The 20,757-nt window shown below is 48.9% G+C and overlaps 1 protein-coding gene and 1 long non-coding RNA gene across 4 annotated transcripts in view; both read right to left on the reverse strand.

Moving 5' to 3' along the window:
- CAB39 (calcium binding protein 39) overlaps positions 1–3,737 on the reverse strand; it is a 64,025-nt gene extending 60,288 nt beyond the window's left edge. The window contains exons 1-2 of one of the 3 annotated variants that reach the window (XM_081142790.1): positions 3,568–3,737; positions 3,361–3,413 (exon numbers count right to left, since the gene is read on the reverse strand). The gene's annotated coding sequence lies outside the window, so the exon portion shown is untranslated. Of the gene's footprint in view, positions 1–3,360 lie in introns of all 3 variants that reach the window. The other 2 variants (XM_081142789.1, XM_081142788.1) reach the window with 2 other exon arrangements.
- A 6,816-nt stretch (positions 3,738–10,553) lies between these two features.
- LOC308559607 lies at positions 10,554–16,567 on the reverse strand. The gene is made up of 4 exons (XR_013999182.1): positions 16,354–16,567; positions 12,251–12,978; positions 10,950–11,353; positions 10,554–10,834 (listed from the first exon to the last, which is right to left on the reverse strand). It is a non-coding gene; the product is annotated as an uncharacterized lncRNA (long non-coding RNA).
- Between the last annotated feature and the right edge of the window lie 4,190 nt (positions 16,568–20,757).

The following is a 20,757-nucleotide window of genomic DNA, read 5'->3' on the forward strand; positions in this document are numbered from 1 at the left end:
ACATTTAGTATTTACTCCCAGGCTGGTCTACTTTACAAATGCTGGTGGTAGAGATATTTGCCTCACTCTGCCCCAGCCCCATACTGTGGAATGATAAAGATGATGATTAGGGTCCAGCTGGATAGTCATTAGAGGGTAAGACACTCAAAGAAAGAACTCTCATATAGCTCAATTCCTTTTAATTAGAGATGGACCCAATGCCAGCCTTCTCTCCAATAAAAACCAAAATATAGACTGATGACTAAATTATTATGCAATTTTTAGGCTACTTGGCTTGATATGCATTCACACAAACATAAGATCTTTACACCTCAAAAATTAAACAAGTACACCGAAGTTTTACCAGTGTTTTGCCCTTACCAATACTAATCCACCTATGACACTATTTCTGTAACACACCATTCATAAAATCAAATTCCTAATTAAAAGGAGCCATAAAAAAGAGGAAAATAGATATTAAAAATAAAAACACCACCAGAAATGTAACCAGAACACACTGCCTGAAATGAAATTATACCCTATATTTTTGCGTTCTGTGGAGGTCAGGTGGGGGTACAATTTGGATTTGGGTCTGTATTTTTATGGCAGATGGTGAACCTGAATGATCAGTGATCAACCGCTCCTGGAAAAAAAGGCTCTTGGGAAAGTAGGGCAGTAATAACAGAAATCTATAACCTACAAAAGATGATCAAAAGAAAAAACTTTAAATATTCAAAAGTAATAAAGGGTACCTGTGGCATACACATCTGCACTATACAAATAAAGATTCGAATAAAACCAAATTATAAAACTAAACCCCATACTTAAACTGGACTTTCTCAGCTATTCTTTTATACTGATTTTATGAAAATTTATATTATCTAGCTCAGCATCTCACTTCATATGCCATTAGAAACCTCATTTATACATTTTAGAATGTAAAGCACAAGAGGAAAAACTGGTTTAAACAAGAACCTGCAGACTGCAATGCTAATGAACTAAAGTGAAGTGCCTCAAAATAAAACAACAAAAAAAACCAAGTCCCTTTTGTTACAGCAGCAACTTATTTCGTGACGAATTCTATATTTACTAAAGAAACACCAATAGAAAACTTAATGTATCTAGCCTGAACCTTTGTAATGTCATGATCAAAAGTAGTTAGCCTATATGGATGGCCCTAGTATAAAGACTATTTGGGGAGGGGCAGGGAATGGGAGGCGCGTTACACTGTATGGGAGCTATGAAAAGCTGTGAGAGCAATCTTTTTATAATGCGATTTTAAAAAGTACATCCTCTCATATAGCAGAGATGTGTGATCGCTTCCTGATGACAAGATGCGTCCCAAGTAATATTTACTCAACAAGCAACAGGATCTAAATTGTACAGAAGTTAATAAACATACTTCAAACAAGACAATTTTAGAAAAAATTCTGTCCATAGTAGCAGTTATTAAATAAAATGCATGTCTACTGCATTTTATCTTACATAAATAGTGCAACCTTGTCAGAAAAAAAAATACATTTAAGACTTCCCCTACTTGGGTAAAATATTTTTACATGAAGATATTTAATGACAAAAAAGCTTAATAAAAGTGATATATATATATATATATATATATACACACACACATATGCAGTTTATTTCATTATGTAAAGAAAAAAACATAAAAGGAGTGAAAAGGAAATATGCAAAAATGTTAACAGTAACGAAATCTAAGTGATAAGATTATAGAATATAATTTTTAAAAATTTTCCAGTACGTCCTGCATTTTACAACTTTTTTTAAAACTGAAAAAGGTTTATAGTCATCATATAAGCAAACAAATAAGTGCTTGCAAAACTAACACAGGTTCTAAGCTGCTTCCATAGAGTCTAGATTTCAAATAGAGACAGTAATACTTTTTAAATATACAAAACAAAGCTAAAGACTTTTGCTTCTGGCTCTCCTATAAAAATTTTCAGAACTGAAAAAAAAAAAGAAAATTTTACCTTTCTATAAGAAGGTTCTATGTCCAACTTTCCATCCCACAATACTGGCAACAATTTGATTTTGAAAACCATCCATTCAGATTGCTTTACACAAATGCCATCTGAAAGAAGTTACGCTCCGCTCTGTAATTCCACGGGGCAGACACCCAACACACACCGTCTTCAGTTTTGATGCGTTTTAGTGAACTACACACCCACAGAACCGCCTTCGGTGGAGATGAGCTTATTTTAAACACATCTTCCCATTACCTCTTAAGAGCCTGACATCTAATGAAGCTTTGTGCAAAAGGTACTTTGCTCAGACTGGACATGGATTTATTTAACTACCCGGGAAGCTGTCAAAATCGATCTCAAGCTGCATTACATTCAAGGCACCGAGCGTCAACTCCAGCCGGGGCCTCCTCTCCTCTCTCACGAGCGCGCCTTTGACGCCCCTCCGCGTACATTTCCGGGCTCATGAGTCACAGAGAAACGAGCTCGAAGTTTCCGGGCGAGCGCCGCTCAGGCAGCTCCTCCGCAGCGCTCAAGGACCAGGCCCCCAAACACCTCTCTGCTCCCCCCCGCCCCCCCCGCCGCCGTCCTAGGCGACAGAATGAATTACCCACTGTTTCCACACTACGCCTTTTTACCTTTGTCCTCTAGCTTCGCCGGCCCGCCCCGTACCTTCTATTCCGCGACCCCTCCACTCCCAAATCCCCCCTGGGGAGGCCCCCGAGGCGCCCCCTGGCACGGCCTCGCCCAGGAAGCCTTCCAGATTTCGGCTGGGCGGAAGCGATTGGTCCATCCGCCGGGCCTCCCCGGGTTCCTTTCTAGCACCTTGCAGTTCCGTCCCAGGACTTTATCGCCTCCTTCCTGGTATCGTGTTATCTGTGTACCGGGCTTATCACCCACACCCGGGCGTGAGCGCCCCGCGGGAGGAGGCGCGGGCCCGGGTTCACCTTTGAGTCCGTCCGGGGCGGACGACCGGGCACCTGCGCGCGGTGAGCGCGCTGGTGGTTCAACCGAACTCGGGGACGCGGCGCCGCACACTCCCAGCCAGGGGTCGGTTAGGCGTTCTCCCCCGCGGGCCGTGGCGGACCGGCCGCCGGCCTCGCAGAACAGGAACTTGACCGGGGGCCCGGGCTTGAAGGCAGTGACAGCTGGCCCGGCCCGCACCTCCCCGCCGCCCGGCCGCAGAGCCGCGGGAGGGCCCGGGGCGCCCGGACCCCGCCGCAGGCCCCGGGCGCGGCGCCGGCGAGGGCAGGAGGCGAAGGCTCCGCGAGGCGCCGGGCCGCCGCTGCCGCCGAGAAAATGGAGGCGGCCCCGGGGCCGGTGACGGGCCGGGCACGGCAGGCGGAAACCGGGCCGGCGTCCGCGCCGCGCGCAGGGCAGGGCAGGGCCGGGGGTCACTCACCGGGCTGGGCCGGGCGGCTCCCTCTCAGCCTCCGCGTCGTCGCCGTCCCCGTCCTCGGCCGCCGCCGCCTCGGGCTGCTCGCTCGGTCCCCGCGGCGCGGCTCGGGCGCTCGGCCCCTCCGTTGTCTTCCGTCCGCTCCCGCTCCCGGCGACGGGCTCCCGCGGCGGCGGCGGCGGCGCGGGCAGACGGCGGCCCAGAGGCTCCCGCGGCGGCCGCCTCACTGCTGCGCTCGATCGCCCGGTGGCGGCTGCTGCGGCTGCTGCTGCGGAGCCCGGCGCCGCCTCTGCCTTCGCCTTCGCCTGCGCCCGGCTCCCGGAGGCTCCGTCTCTCCCAGGCCGCGCCGCTCCCCGTTCCCGGACCGAGCCCGGCTTTGACGTACGCACTGCGCAGCCGCCGAGGGGCCGACGTCGGGCGGCGCCGCAACGCCCCCTTCGGCCTCGGGCGCCCCCTGGCGGCCGGGCGGACTCGGCGCCCGAGGCCCCGCCGCGGCGGGAGAGGGAGGGGCGCAGAGGAAAGCAGAAGCTGAGCCGGGGAGTTCCTCTTCTTCCCTCGCCGCTCAGATGTCGGTGCCCGGCCCCGTGTCTTCTGTCTAAGCAGCTTCCTGGAGAAATCGCACGCTCACTTTCCGCGACCACTTCCTCAGCTCTTAACAAAGCTTTATTTCTGCTAAGCACCTGGAGCCGACGGTGTAGCTTGAACCCGGCATCCCTGTGGGGGACGCATCGGTCACGCTGGCATCCTCGGGGCCGTGGACAGTGATGGAATGGCCCAGATTAGTGGGATGCAGCAGCCTGGATTTGAACCCCAGCTCTACCGTCTGGTCTCCACGGGCTATTTCCTTTCCCTGTGTCTGGTTCCTTCACACACACACGCATACAGGCCATAGGCTTATGAGGGTGAACATGAAAAGGCATTGCAAAGCCCAGACAGCAGAATCTGGACCATAAAAATGCCATAAATGCCTGTTTTTGTTTCTTTCTGTTGCTTTGGTTTTTATTTGTAATTGGACAGGGATTTTGGAGCATCTACTGTGTGCCAGGCACTGTTCTAGGAGGTGGGACAGTCAACCAAACAGTCCCAGCTCCCAAGACAAACAATAAACAAACGAACAGCACATATACGGCACTGGATGGTTTTCAGTGCTGCGGAGAAAAGCAACAGAGGCCAAGGAAGGGGGAGAGTGCACGGTGTTGTTATTTATAGCTCTCCTGTATGGGTAGCTTCTAGGTGAAAAAAATAAAAGCATGTTGCTATGACCTATGTTCACGGAAAGGCAGAGGGAACAGCAAGGACCAAGGCCCCGAGGTGGGGCGCATGGACCCCAGCAAGGCGAGATCCCTGAGCAGAGGCAGAGATGAGCAGAGAATGCGGACCATAGAGGCTGAAATGAGGCCTTTGCTTTTCACTCTGAATGAGATGGGAAGCTATTTGGAGGGTTTTGAGCAGAGAAAGGATGTGGTCTGACATTTTAAAAGGACCACTCTGGTAGTGCTGTGAAGACCAGCCTGAAGGGCACAAGGCTTTCGGCCCGGACACCTGTTAGAAAACTTTTGAAATAATCCAGTCGACAGACAAACAGAAGCAGATGTGAAGGAGGAAGTCGGGAACACATCTGGGGGCATATTAACTTGGAACTGCCTGTTAGACACCCAAGTAGGAAGATGGATGTAGAAGTCTGGGGTTTGGAGGAGAGGCCCAGGCTGGAGATAGAATTTTGGGAGTCCTTAAAGGAAGCAAGACCTCAAGACTCAGTGGGATCACTTAGGGGGTGAGTGTTAATGAAGGGCAAAGCCACGGATGAGCCAGAAGCCCCCCATACTTGAGAGGCCAGGGAGATGACAAGGAACCAGCAAAATATTCTGAGGAGAGGAACCAGGGTGGCTGGGAAACACCCAGGAGAACTTTTTGTGCTGGAAGACCATGGCGGGTTGGAGGATGGACCGACGCCACCGATTCTGGCTAATACTCAAGCAAGGTTGCTGCTGGCGATTGGTCACTGGCATCAGCACCATAGAGGTAACCAGCGGCCTCGGTAGGAGCTGTTTCAGCAGAGGTGGGTGGAAGAGCCTGACAGGAGTGGTCTCTAGAAAGAGTGGGGCTCTGGAAAGAGAGACCGTGAATGTAGAGAACTTTTTCATGAAGTTTAATTCTAAAGAGCAACAGAGAAATGAGGTGGTAGCTGGAGGAGATGGTAGGGCCAAACAGATGTTTGTTTGCTTGTTTTATTTCTTTTCGTTGGTTTGATTTTGATTTTAGGCTGGGAGCTATTACAGCCAGCTTTAGTGCTGATGGGAAGGAGTCAGCCGCGGGGGGAAATGTGATGGGAGGTACGTGTGGGGGGCATTTTCTAGACACCTGTCCTTGAGTGAGCAAGAAAAGAAGGTTGCAGCGCACAGCGGAGGGCCTGGCCTTGATGCCCGCGAGGTGGCCTTCCCTCCCAGGGACAGAGGGGAGGCCGAGTGCGGGCACAGAGGCAGGGAGCCGGTGGGCAGAGGTGCCGGGACATGTTTCCTTCTGAGGACTTCTCTTTTCCCGGGAAAGCTGGAAGCCAGGTCATCCGCTCACTGTTGGGAGCCTGAGGGAAGGGGGGAGTGAAGCAGGACCGGCCCACAGGGCTCTTCTGTGTTTTTCACCAGCCACAGTTGCTGGGAAGGTGGGGAGTTGGATTCAACCAGCGTTGTTTCTGTTAGGGAGCCCCATGGAGAGACGGAGCAAAGGAAGGAGAGAGTGTATACAAGGCAGTAATAATAATTAAGGCCTACTGTTGAATCCAAGCCAGATAAGGGGCGGTGAGGAAATGGGGACGGAGGTGGGGGCATCGGGAAGGAGACACCTTGTAGGAGTTAGAGGACCCACAAAACGGTGGGGGAAGGATTGTTGGAACCAGTGCAGTAGGGGGACTGAGCTGGAATGAAGGAGGCGTTGGCTAGACAGTCAGGTTCCTTACACTGAGATCAGGAAAGGAGCAGTTTTCAGTAAATGACAATGCCTGGGGCAGCTTCTCAAACTATAATGTCCATGTAATTACTGGGGGACCCTGTTGAAATGCAGATAGTGATTCCACTGGTCTGGGAAGGGGGTGGGAGGGTGACGATTATTCTTGTTACAACCTCGATACCAAAACCTCAATAAACGCAACCCACAAAAAAAAGAAAACTAGACTAATCTTGCTAGGAAAAACCTAAATAAAAAATTTGAAATATAAATAAAATAGCAGCATGTTAAAGGTAAAGTCCATCCCAGCCAGGGACAATTTATCTCAAGCATGTTAGAAACTATTAGAAAAGCCATAGCCCTCTAGGCCAGAGAGAAGTCAGCCGGCGCAAAGTCCTGAGCAGGCTGGCTCCCAGCTGCTCTTCGCTTCTCTCTAGTTACCATGGCAGGGAGGTGCCAGGTCCTCCAGAGGGAGCAGACTGCAAGTTTTATCTAATTTTGAAACTTTGTTCAATAAAGACTTTACCCCCCGCAGCTTTCTTTCTTTCCTTCCCCCCGCCCCCCAATTAAGATGAGAGTCCCCTTTTACCGTAATCCCAAGGGGAGGCTTTGATTGTACCGACATCCCACAAAAACAAGTCAAGACCCAATTTCCCACAGAATGAAGGACCGCATGGGGATGGATAACCCCATACACAAGTTTTTGTTTTGTATTGTTTTAATTTATCTTGTCCCCTTCCCCGCCTCCCCCCCATACACAAGTTTTTGATTCCTCTGCTGTAGGGTAAGAGCAGGTCTCCAGCAAGATGGCAGACATTTCTGCAGGGGGAACAAATTCTGAAGCCAAAGCAGAAGGAGGCCTGCGATTCGACCACTTGAATGTGCACCTTCTCCGGCCTTCTCCCAGGCTCTCTGCAAAGCCCATTCTATTAATACATGTTTTGGTAGACACAGCCTCTTTCTGGAAAACTCCTCCACCTCTTCATCTTGAAACGCTCTTCACAGAGGCCTCACCCTCCCGTGCCCGGTCCGTAGATCTCAGGGTCAGAAGGCAGGGCTGCCATTCCGGGGTCACTGCTGGTCTTGTGTAAACCTTCCATCACTGTCATTTCCCTTCCTCTGCTCCACTGCCGCTGGGCCGAGGGCTGAAGGCCCCTCCCTGCCTTAGTCACACCACCTGTGAAAAGACCTTGGAGCCTGACTCACAGCTTCCCTTCCCACCCCACCCGCACCTGACTTCTCCGGGCAACCTAAGTGCCACCCAGCTCAGAGGCTGGGGCAGAGGCGCCTCCTATTCTCTGCCCTGTGACCTTCACTTCCACTCCACCTGGGCAGCCACTCGGTTAGCCCCACCCGGGTCTCTGGGTCACCACCACTGTACGTTTGAAGCTTGAACTTTATAACTCTCCGGTTTAATTGCTCCTCCCGGCCACCCACCCGTCCCACAGCCTCACACCCACCAAACCTGCTCTAAAGCTCAGTGAAACTTTGTTTTTCAACAGATACAGACTGAGAGCACATAATTACTGGGCACATGCAGCAGGAGTGAGACGTTGAATAACATGGTCCCTGCTCTCAGTGAGCTTGCAGTCCAGGGGGGACACAAGGCTACAGGAGTTTACGAAGAGACACGAAGCATGAGTTGGAGCTGGGGGGACATGCTCAAGGGAAGCCATGCGAATAGCACCAAAAGCCGGAAAGAAAGCACGGTGAATTTGGGAAGTGCGTGTGAGGAGTTCAGTCTATAGAGCTTAGAGCTTGAACTTGAGGAGGGGAGTTCAAGCTCTAAGCTCTATAGACTGAACTACTATCCCCTCCCCACCCCAGCTTTACTGAGATATTGTTAGCATATAACACATGTAAGTTTAAGGTGTACAATATGATGATTAGATACATGTTTTTAAAAATGTACTTATTGATTTGAGAGAGAGAGAAACACTGACTTGTTGTCCCACTTATTTACGAACTCACTGGTTGATTCTTGATGTGCCCTCATTGGGGATCGAACCTGAAACGTTGGCATATTAGATGGTGCTCTAATCAACTGAGCTCCGGGGTCAGGGCAAGTACATGTTTATATTGCAAAATGATTACCACAGTGAGGTTAGTTAACACCTTTTACTCCTCACATAATTATGATTTTGTGTGTGTGTGTTGATATCATTTGAGATCTACTGTCTTAATAACTTTTAGTTATATAAATACAGTATTGTTAACTATAATCATCAGGCTGTACATTAGATCCCCAGACCTTATTTATCTTATGGCTGGGAGTTTGTACCCTTTGATGAGACATCTTCCCCTGGCAACCACCATTCTGCTCTGTTTCTGAGTTCAGCTCTTTTAGATTCCTCATATAAAGGACACCATTTGTCTTTCTCTGTGGAACTTATTTCACTTAGCAGAATGCCCTCAAGGTCCATCTATGCCGTCACAAATAGCAGGATTGAGGATAGAAGTTGGCACAAATAAAGTTGGAGAGATAAGCAAAGGTCCAAAAATGGAAAGTCATATCATCCATGTTGAAAAGACTTGAGTTTCAACCTGAAGGGAGTGGAAATCCCTAGAGATTTTTGTGGCCCTCACTGGACCTGGTGTTTCTTGGTGCTGCTGTACCTGAGAGTAGACAACCACAGGAGGTGTTGAAAGTCATAATTTCAGCTGGTGCTGTTCCTGTAAAACTAGTTGAACCATCTGTTGAGAGGTGGTGGTGAAGGTCAGTTGTTTTAGGGTCCTGGACCTTAGACATGTTAAGAGAGGGATGCCCAAAATAGAGAAATAGTAGTACAAACGTTCTTTAAAGTCAAGAGCCAGGAGTTGAACCTTGAGAATTACTCAGCCCAGTGGATACCAGAGGTCAGCTGTAGAAAATCGTGTAGCATCGTTTCTTGAGTTCCTTGTTTTATGTTTGTTTGTTTGTTTGTTGTGGTACCAAGCCTTTGAAACTCAGGGTAATTTATACTTACAGAAGAACATCCTTGAGGCTAAGATGTCTATACTCTTGGTGGTGTTGTGCATAGTCTTGGCTACCTTCATCTAAGGGCATGTGTGACCCATCTTGCTGGACTTCCTTAGTGGTCCAGCAGCAGCTCGTCCAGGGAGAGTTCCAACCCCGTGCATGGTCTGCTGCTGTGCTGGCTCCTTCCAGGTCACTGCCAAGTCACCGGGCTTCAGGTCACAGTGCTTCCTCCGACTCGGAGGGAAAGGCCACCTGCAAAGCAGCCTAGAGTCTGGTAGGGACCTGAGCAGTGAAGTCTTAGTTCCTGGTGATGCTGAGTCAGGCCAGTGGAAGAAAAATTTGAAACATTAGATTGGAGGATTGTAGCCGGATCCTGGAGAGACTATGTCTTGGGCCCTGCATCACCCTACTTGGGAAGTCTATGCTTACCTCTGAGTTGTTTAGTGACAATATCATATTGAACAAAAGGGGGGACTGACGAGGTTGAGCTTTATTGGAGCCCTGTGCAATCTCAGCAGCGATGGTTAAGAACTCTCCCCACCCTTTTGTGTTTCAGAAATGACAAACCAGCTGAGTGATTGCCGAGACCAGTTGTTTGAAAACTCCAGTCGTTCAAAGTCAAGTGCCCAGGGCTGTTTTCCTGTTCCCTAGAGTTGTTTCAAGCTGCAGTGGTTTCCCTTCGAGGCTCACTGATGCCAGTTTCTATTGAGTTCATCCCTCGAGCCTCTTTTGCTATTATTCATGTCCTGGGAGTTGGCTTTGAATGGAACAAGGTACTTCAAAAAATGAGCCCAAGCCTGGCCGGCGTGGCTCAGCGGCTGAGATGGACCTAGGATCCAGGAGGTTGTGGTTCAATTCCCGGTCAGGGCACATGCCCGGGTTGCTGGCTCTATCTCTGGTCAGGGGCCTGTAGGAGGCAGCCGATCAATGACAACTCTCTCATCATTGATGTCTCTCTCTCTCTCTCTCTCTCTCTCTCTCTCCCCCCCCCTTTCCTCTGAAATCAATAAAGATATATTTAAAAAAATATGCCCAAGAGCAAAAGTCCTTTAGCAACATGGTGACCCCATATATATGGTTGGAGCCTCCAAAGCCAGGTGGACATGGTTGGCTGACTTAGAAAAGGCTGGGTGAGGGTGGAAGGAGGCAGGTCTGTGGTTTCCTGGGGATTTTTGCTATTTTGGGGTCCAAGCAATATTCTTATTTTGAGGAAGTCCATTGATGCCGGGGCCAGCCGGCAGGCGAACGAGGACCTGATTGAGGGGGTGAGGATTAGAAAAGAAAGACTCATAGAAAAGGATGGGATCGGGAGGGCTACAGCCAAGGCAGAGCTGAGCTGAGCTGAGCCGGGCTGCGCCCCGAGTTTATTGATTACAAGCTTTTTATAGTGCACCCAGACCACCATACCCAAAACAGTGACCTTTTACCCAGTTCCTGCTCTGCACAAACATTCTTGTTTGTCTAGACACTCTGTCTCCAAGTCAAGGTCTTTGTGCAGGGTTTCTACTCCCTAAAGCAAAGGACACTATGTAATCTTAACTAAGCTACAGGAGGCAGAGGTGCTAGCTCTGCCGACCCACCCTGCGGGTCAACGTGCCAGAGATTTCTCTCTAAGGCGACGCTAGGGTCGGCGAGCCCCTGGAGAGACTCCAGGGCAGCACCCTACCAGGCAGAGGTGCTAGCTCTGCCGACCCACCCTGCGGGTCAACGTGCCAGAGATTTCTCTCTAAGGCGACGCTAGGGTCGGCGAGCCCCTGGAGAGACTCCAGGGCAGCACCCTGCCAGGGAGACTATTCAGGAGGGGCAGCCAGCCGGCTCCCCACATCTCCCCCTTTCTTTTCTAAACTAAAGACCTAGGCTCTAAAGCTTTTGGGCGGGTATGCAGGTGGAGAGTATGTAGTCCTATTTTTAGGACTTTAATATCTCTCATGAGTGTTTTCAGTATGCAGGGTGTTATTAAAAAACCAAGGACAACGAGAGTAGCCAATCCGGCCACTCCGAGAATTCCATGTTTCCAATCTGTTGCTGAGAGGAAATGTCCCCTCATTCCATTAACCCAAGATTGCGCCATTTCTGCAAGTGAGGTGTCTATCTTAGGCGCTTCCCTCAAGGCCAGAATTTCTTGATGGAGTTGTATTAAGTCTAGAGAGACATTACCATCATGCCAGACCCCTGTTAAATGCTTTTGCACTCTGTCCCAGGGGTAGGAAGAGCTGTTATATTCCTTACGGGTCACGCAAATGTGTTTAAAATCAGCATGACAGTCTAAGTCTAGCCGTAGCTTTAAACTTTGCACTTCTCGCCCTATGATGGTAAGGGTGTCATAGAGTGCATTAAGTCTTTCTTCTATCTTTAAATCTATCGCTTCCTGGGTTCCTAGTGCCTGAGTAACATTGGCACTAAGTTGATTCACCTGATGTGCTGTTTGTATACTTTGAGACAGCGATACGGCCGCGGTGACACTGGCCGCAATGACGGCCACCAGGGCAGTAATGCCTGCAATTAGGAGGCCGATAAATTTCTTGCTCCGCAGGAGGAGCTCGGTGGCCTCTTTGATCACCTGAAGCCCTCTATCATTATACCATTCCCCAGAAATATTTACAGGAATCATTACAAAGGTGGGTTGATACATGACCATAAGTTGATAGTTCAGAGATACATTATACACACAATTACTGATGGTACAATTATTGCATTGGATCTGCCAATATGAGGCATCCCGAATAATATTCAGGGCGCCCACGAGTAGGGCATAGGGTGGTGGGACACAGGCTTGTATTTTACGGAATCGTTGTGTCTGCCCCATGAGGACTGCTGTATTTCCCCGTTTGTCATTGGTATAGATGTCTCCCCCCATGGCAGCAACGAGTCGCCACAGCTGAGTTTGAAATGGCCCCTGGTTCACTGACCAAAAGGATTCAGCAAGGGCCTTCCATTCCGGGCCTGCAGCAGACCAGTCATGGATTGGGGACCCCCCAGTTGCATTGATTAATACACCAAGTTTCCCTCTACAGTTCATCCAATGTGGTTGCTTTGTACGATTGGTGAGATCAGGTTCACAGATAGGCACCCCCTCTGGGGGATTCGTGGCGCTTCCCACAGCGATCTTACTGGGATACCATAAGTCCACATACCAATGTGTCCAATCTGAAGCCGACAAAGTCCAAGGCTGTTGACGGCCATCAAGAGAAAAGACTCCGCTGAGTACCGGCAGTAAGGACTCAGACTTAGTAATGCCAATTTTAAAGCAGCCCACTACCCCATCATTTTTTGAAAAGCAGATGGGCTGATTCTTGGCGTGTCCATGATAAGTAAAGTTCGAAGCCTTCACTGGCTGAATATGAATACTAGAGTGTCCTCCCACTGCCCAGGTGTCATTGGTGTAAATCACCACCTCCTCATGCTGCCAGGTTACAGGTTGCAGCAATGGAGGACTGGGCAGGTAGGCCCAGTGAACCGCCGCAGAGGCTCTAGGGGCGGCCGCGACCAGGGCTATCATAGCCAGAAACAACCGTTCAGGAGTGACCTCCATTCTCTGGTTCTGCACCATCCTCCTCGCCTGGTCGGTCGGTCGCGCGAGGGTCTCCGTCACTGAGTTCTGGGGCGCTGGGTTCCGTCGAGGCGGGGCTCGGCCGTGCATGGAGAGGTTTCTCATCCGGTCCACGAGTGTTCTGGGACGCGTGTCGTACCAGCCTCTCCGGGAGCCACCGCGGCGCTTCAGCATCCTGTGGAAAAACACACACATGCCCTCGGCCCTAGATTAATACCGGATCTGGCCCATGCCAAGCCCCATCAAGCGGATCCTTCCATCTCACCAAGGCTTGGTGCTTAGATGAACTCGGCTGCCAAAGCCTTTGGGCTGCAGAGTGGCCTTCAGCATCCAAAATTAAAAAATTAAGAATAAAAAGAGCATGATTTAACTGATTCTGGGGGGTTAGGGGGTACAGCTCCCCCTTTTTTATTCTAATTAATTGATTTTTGAGGGTGCTGTGCGCACGCTCGACTATGCCTTGGCCCTGTGGGTTGTAAGGGATTCCAGTCTTGCTCTGAATTCCTAGTTGGGCGCAAAAATTCTGAAAACGCTGGTTAGTGTAACCAGGGCCATTATCAGTTTTTATTATTTTAGGTTGTCCTATAATGGCCATGCAGCGTAAGCAGTGAGCAATAACTTGAGTATTGGACTCACCCGGCAAGGCCGAGGCTATTATAAAGTCTGAATACGTGTCCACTGTAACATGAATAAATTTTTGCCTACCAAAGCTAGGGATATGGGTGACATCCATTTGCCACAGATGGTTGGGCAGCAGCCCTCGGGGGTTGACTCCATAATGAGGAATAGTAGTAAGAGCAGGACATGTGGGGCAGTCTTTTACTATTTGACGAGCCGCCTCTCTGGTGATTTTGAATTGTAGTCGGAGAGTATGCGCATTTTGGTGGTGCAGGGCATGGGATGCCTGGGTGGCGGGCACTCCGACGAGGTAAAGTCGGGTGGCTTCATCTGCCCGTCTATTGCCATCAGCTAAAGGCCCAGGTAAATTAGTGTGGGTGCGGATGTGCCCAAAATAACAAGAGTGACTGCGATTTAGAATGGCTGTTTGTATGGCCAGAAATAATTGCTGTACAGTGGAGTTAGTGGTGCCAATAAAGGGTATAGTTTCAATACATGAGAGCCCTCGGACTATATAGTGACTGTCAGATATGATGTTTATAGGCTTGTGTGCAAAGTCAACAAGCACCCGACATACAGCAGCTAATTCAACCTCTTGGACTGAAGAATAGGGGGTGGCCCATCTGACAACTCGTTGCTCATGCACATAGGCGGCGGTGCCCGATGAAGAGCCATCAGTAAACACCGTGTCAGCATCAGGCAAAGGCTGGTCCGTCACTATCTTGGGAAAGATAACAGAATGCCTGAGAAAAAACTGTAAAAGTTTATTTGGAGGGTAATGATTGTCTACCTGTCCTGGGAATTCAGCTAGAGCAATGCCCCAAGGTGTGCATTTCTGGAATAACCAGTTTATCTGGGCCTGAGAATAAGGCACTAAGATGGCCGCAGGCTCTCGTCCGAAATATCGGCAAGATTCTTCTCGAGCCTGTTGGATAAGAATTGCCACATGCTCGTAATAAGGGGTTAACACTCGAGCAGGTGAAGATGGGAGATGCACCCAGCGGAGTGGGCGGTCCTGCCATAGGACGGCCGTGGGGGAATGGGTGGTGGCCAGGATGCAGGCATACCAAGGCTTGCTATAATCACAAAAAGTCGCCTGCTGTGATTTTATGGCTGTCTCGACCCTTTGTAGGGCCGCCCGTCCCGCCTGTGTAAGTTGTCTTGGCGAAGACGGGCTTGAGTCACCCTTGAGAATGTCAAACAGGGGTTTTAACTCTCCAGTAGTTAAGCCTAAATAAGGTCTGATCCAATTAATGTCTCCAAGCAGCTTTTGAAAGTCATTTAGAGTATGAAGGTCGTCCACTCTGATGGACACCTTCTGACAAGAAAATAGGTCAGGCTGAAGATGAAACCCCAAGTAAGCAAATGGAGGATGACGCTGCACCTTCTCTGGGGCAATAATTAACCCCTGCTTACTCAAGTCCTGTTCAAGGTCTGCAAAAGCCCTAAGTAAAATTCCTTCTTGACTAGCTGCAATTAATATATCATCCATATAGTGACACAAATAGATAGTGGGATAGATCCGCCGGACTCGGGACAGAGTTGCGGCTACAAATTTTTGACACAAGGTGGGGCTATTTGCCATCCCCTGCGGCAGCACTCTCCACTGGTATCGTTGCATGGGTTCTTTGAAATTTGCTGATGGGACACTAAAAGCAAATCTCTTGCAATCCTGTGGATGAAGGGGAATAGTATAAAAACAGTCTTTCAGGTCAATAATTATTTTGAAAGTGCCTCGGGGGATGGCCGCAGGAGTGGGCAGTCCTGGCTGAAGAGCGCCCATAAGTTCCATAGTCTCATTAACTTTTCTTAAATCCTGGAACAATCTCCACTTTCCAGATTTCTTTTTAATAACAAATATGGGGGAATTCCAGGGGGAGTTAGAAGGCTCTATGTGGCCCTGCCGGAGCTGGTCCTGCACCAGGTCCTTAGCGGCAGCTATTTTTTCCTCAGACAGGGGCCATTGATCTACCCACACAGGCTGATCTGATTTCCAAGTTACCTTATCAGCGTGGGTAACAGGAATATCAAAGGCCCCACCTAAAAATACCCTAGGCCTGTGCGACTAGGGCGTGGCTGGGGCTGCAAAGGTTCCGTAATTCCATCTCCAGCCTTTTCTGTGCTAGGGCAAACAGGGCACGCTCTCGGGGGTCTAGTATTTTAACCCCTGCCTGTCCAGCGTGCGGCAAGGCAGTCCTCGCTGCAGCAACACCAAAACCCGTCCCAGGGTAATTAGAGGGGTCATCTGTACCTCCTCTCATCCCGCCAGAGCCTGGACCCTGTAAGAGATCTCTCATCTGTTGTAACATTCCCTGCATCTTGCTCTGTACCTCCTCCGCGGTGGCTGCGGAGGGGGTAGGGCCAGACCTTTTTGTGCACTCTTCAGAAAGAAAAGCAAACTCCCCATATCTCTCTCTCTCATACTCTGCAGCGGCTTCTTCAAGATCTCCCTCTTCCTTTGGGGTTAATCTATCAGGCCGGCTATTGCCAATAAGAGGCCCCGGCTCCAGCGGGGGAGCGGTGGCCACATCCTCAGAGTGTGGATCTTTCACAGAGTCAGCACGGACCTCTAGGGGAGGATTCATGCGGGTGCCTTCATAGCGTGGGTCAAGGCTGTCCCTAACCAAATTCCAAAGAGAAAAAGTTTCTACTGGCATCTTTTGGGGTCCATGGGCCTGAAAATATCCCTGCAAGCGTTCTCCTACCTTATTCCAAGTTTCTAAACTCACCGTGCCCTCCTCAGGGAACCAGGGGCACACTTCCTCCACAAACTGCAAAAATGTACGCAGTTGTGAGGTACTAACCTTGGCGCCCCTAGAACGGAGCATTGTTTTTAAGACTTGTGCGAACAGCATTCTACTATTCTCCTGTCCCATAATTTCCTTACTCCCGATGTACTAACCGCCCTCTCCGCTACCGTGGTTGCACTTACCCAGTAGCAATGCGCGCTCCCCGAGCGGTGTCCTCTACCGTTGTCCCAGGTTTTCAGGTCCCTGTTCGGGCGCCACTTGCCGGGGCCAGCCGGCAGGCGAACGAGGACCTGATTGAGGGGGTGAGGATTAGAAAAGAAAGACTCATAGAAAAGGATGGGATCGGGAGGGCTACAGCCAAGGCAGAGCTGAGCTGAGCTGAGCCGGGCTGCGCCCCGAGTTTATTGATTACAAGCTTTTTATAGTGCACCCAGACCACCATACCCAAAACAGTGACCTTTTACCCAGTTCCTGCTCTGCACAAACATTCTTGTTTGTCTAGACACTCTGTCTCCAAGTCAAGGTCTTTGTGCAGGGTTTCTACTCCCTAAAGCAAAGGACACTATGTAATCTTAACTAAGCTACAGGAGGCAGAGGTGCTAGCTCTGCCGACCCACCCTGCGGGTCAACGTGCCAGAGATTTCTCTCTAAGGCGACGCTAGGGTCGGCGAGCCCCTGGAGAGACTCCAGGGCAGCACCCTACCAGGCAGAGGTGCTAGCTCTGCCGACCCACCCTGCGGGTCAACGTGCCAGAGATTTCTCTCTAAGGCGACGCTAGGGTCGGCGAGCCCCTGGAGAGACTCCAGGGCAGCACCCTGCCAGGGAGACTATTCAGGAGGGGCAGCCAGCCGGCTCCCCACACATTGACAAGGTGTCGGTGGAAGTAAGTTTTTGAGTGCCCATGATAACCAGGTAATCTTGGTTGTTTCTGGTGTTATAGGGGTATGCCACTTGACTACAGGAACCTGGTCGATTCAACCTCAAGTGTTTGGAATATAAATTTGGGGGAGGGACGATGACTCACATGAGTCATAAAGACAGGGTCCAGGAAATAGCTGAGGGTTAGGGCACCAGTCATGCCTGGCTTCGCACCTGGCCAGGAGGCCTTGCAGGCTCACACCTGTGAGTCCTCAAAATACACATGGGTGGGTCAGAACTCAGGGGATTACCAAATACCTGGAATGGTCCCAGCAGGTCCAAAGGTCTTCTCTGCAGGCCCACAGGCCCACACCTGCACTGTCTGTCCTGCTTTGTGAATGGACTGGCTCTTCTGAATTGGTTCCATGAGTTGAAAATGATCAGAGGTGAGTAATGGTCTCTTATTGTGATGGCCCTGATTAGGGCCACCAAAACACGGTCTGGCATCTGGTGAGAAAAACAAACCTGGGGGCTTGATGGTTAAAAGTATTTACGTGGAGTTTGTGTGAATATGCAGCATAGTTAGATCCTACCTTCTGTTCCAGACTAGCGTCTCCTGTCTTGGTGACTCCAGCCCTGTTCTGGGAAGTCCTGTTTTAGCTGGAGCTCCCAGTTTTCCTTCATTACAAAGACAGACGTCCTGGTGACTGTGGTAAAAAGTTTGCTAACTCCCGATAGTAAGTTTCTTCTAGGTTGTTGTGATTGAAAGATTTCAGCCTCAAAAAGATGAACATACCCATTCAGCTATGCTTCTGGCATTGTTACCGTTGTAACTAGCTAGCTAATATTAAAATAGGAACAGAGTAAAGGGGAGGCCAGATATTATAAGCATGGTCACCTGGGCAGCTTCACCAGGGAGCTGCAACTTCCCGCTCCACAGGCTTCAATACAGGCACACCTGAGTGCAGGGCAACCAGGGACCTCGGCAGGGTGAGCACTTGCTTACCTTCTGGAAGAAGAAGGATTTAGGGGTCAGGGCCACCAGAGAATGGGGTGAGGCACCAGGAGCACACTCAAGCAGTAGTCCTGGCTGGAATCAGCCTTCTCAAGACAGAAGAGAGCTCTGGGAAGCTGCCACCCACTGCTTCCGGAAAGGATTATTCAGACCTAGCATGGTACAGAAGATGGGATCGCTCCAGTCCAGGTGTGGTCCGGGTGACAGCATGCCGTGGCACATGTCGGGACTGGTGCAGCTAGGATGCAGGTGATGGACTTGGCACCTGGCCGCCACTTGCCAGCAGGGCCCCCAAGAAGGAGCTGCAGCATCTCCAGCTGTCTTAGGGTCATTGCAGAAGGTATTATTTGTGTTGCCACAGTGTGTGAGGAACAGTACATGAGTTACACAAAGTGTGCTAGAGATGACCCAGATCCAATCCATCAAGCTGAAACTTGACTTCCTCCAGGCTAAGGATCCATGTGTCTAGTCACAATCTCAGTGCAGCTTCTGCAAACGTCAGTGCATGGAGCCATGCTCATTCCACATTCACAGCACGCTCTACTGGCCACTCCCAGAACCATTCACATAAATTTTCAGCCACTTCTCCAATCAGCCCAGGGACAGGGACTGACTATGCCATAAACAAAGTTTCAAATTAAAAGTGATAAAAGTTACTTTCAAAATTATAAAATACAAACAATGTAACTTTTTTATTGGAAGTGGCTATAGTCTGTAGATCTGAGTTGATCATAGGTGTTCAGTGGCCCAAGTCTATTTTATGGTGATTAAACCACAAACCACCCCAGAGCGCAGGCTAGGTTATGGGTAGATGAGATACCTCTAAAAACAAAATCCTGTCCCATTCACCCATAATTATGGCATGGCCCTGATTAAAATTACCCAGCAAATTAACTTTAACACTATGGGATGTTTTTAATTAAAATCACATTACAGCCAGCCCAATTTTTATCTCAGCTTTCAAATATAAGTTCCATCACTGACTACTTTAACCAAAATTATCTCTAAAGAACTCATCTTGATTAAATTAAAGGACAAATTACATCATGGAAAATATTTATAAACATATTGTTATTTGCCAAGCTCTCTTATGATCAAAAACTCAATTCCTCATTTTGTAGGATCTGTATTTTTTTTAATGTAAATCTACTATACAACTTTATACCTTCACTTAGCAGCACTGGCCACATTTATCCCATCGTGTACTGAATTATGTACAAAACAGCACCTTCCCATTTGCTCTCTTCTACCATAGAAGTAACATGACAATTGGCAATTCGATTTCCAAAACAATTCATTAATAATTCCCTTCCCTTAAAATGGTGAATGTCCTGAGTCATTACTTGCCCAAGTTTCTTCATAAACTTATTTTTTAATGTCCTTCCCTGATTCTTATCATCGTGACCTGCAAAACCATAAACACTTGACATCCTGCGGAACTTCTCCAGATCAATACAGATCAAACCCTGATTTTCCTTTTAATAATACCTCACTGCATTAAGAAATGAAAATCCTTAAGGGGGATAAACTGTGATGGAAAAAAAGGAAGAAAAAAAAAGAGAAAAAGGAATGAAATCCTTTTATAAAAAGCATTTCAAAAACCACACTATGAGTGCAGAGGGAGGAGAGTGGGTGGAGGTGGAAGAGGGTGTGGGGAGGGGTGGTGGTAAATGGTGATGAAAATAAAATAAATTAAAATAAAGAAAAATTTAAATTAAAAAAAAGATTAAAAACCCCCCACCAAACTAAACTTTCAAGTGTTAAGCTCAAGTACAAATATCCAGATAGTCACACACTAAGACAATTCTAACAAAACTGATACAATTCAAACTGAGCCAATCACTTGTGGTGGGGGTGGGGGTGGGGGTGGGGGCGGGGGTGGGGATGGGGGCCAGGGTGGGGATGGACAGTTCAGGGAAGGAGCTGGATCTAAACCAGGGATAAATGTTGGCATTGTCTCCAGATCTATTCCCATGTACCTAACAGTGTCCCCTCATTGCTTTAAAAATCACTGGGGAGCTTTGCACCGAAGGTCTGTATCTTTCTGATGAAAAAGGTTTATATTTTCAACTTCCAATTTTACAATAATCAAAGTTCATGGCTTCTGGACTCTTCTGGCCTCTGGCTCTCGGAGGCGGAGGATTATTTGTTGTCCTGGATGTTCTTTGCTCCTTGCTGAGTCATTCACGAGGCCTGATCTCGCATTCGGGCTCGCTGCCTCTCCCCGGCTTGGAGCCAGCATCTCTTACAGTTCGGTTGCGATTGTACAGTTCCAATGAGGTCATCGATTAACATTGTGCCTTTAATTTCTCTTCTCTCTGTCTTCTCTCTCCCCCACCCCTCTGCACCCCCTCATCTAGCCTTTATTTCAGTCCCACCTGCAGAATGAGCCCACTGCACCCCACAAGTCATGCATGGGCACTGCCCGTAATGACAGTTGTACAGAATCTGAGGGTAGAAATCAATCAATTCACAAAGATTTTTGAGGACCATTTTTTATATCATGAAGTTAAAAATAGCAATTTTTTGAGACTCTACTATGCACAGGTCCCATGCCAGAGGCATTACCTACGTTCATAGCTGATCCTAAAACAAAGGGGAAATACTGTATTTTATTGAATACAGGACACTTGGGTTGTAAGGCCCATTGTTACATGTTGTTACATTAAGAAAAAACACACCCTGTAAACTATGTTGTAACCTGCCGCTGATT

This window comes from Miniopterus schreibersii, assembly GCF_964146895.1.
Source record: "Miniopterus schreibersii genome assembly, chromosome: 7".
NCBI classification, from domain to species: domain Eukaryota; kingdom Metazoa; phylum Chordata; class Mammalia; order Chiroptera; family Miniopteridae; genus Miniopterus; species Miniopterus schreibersii.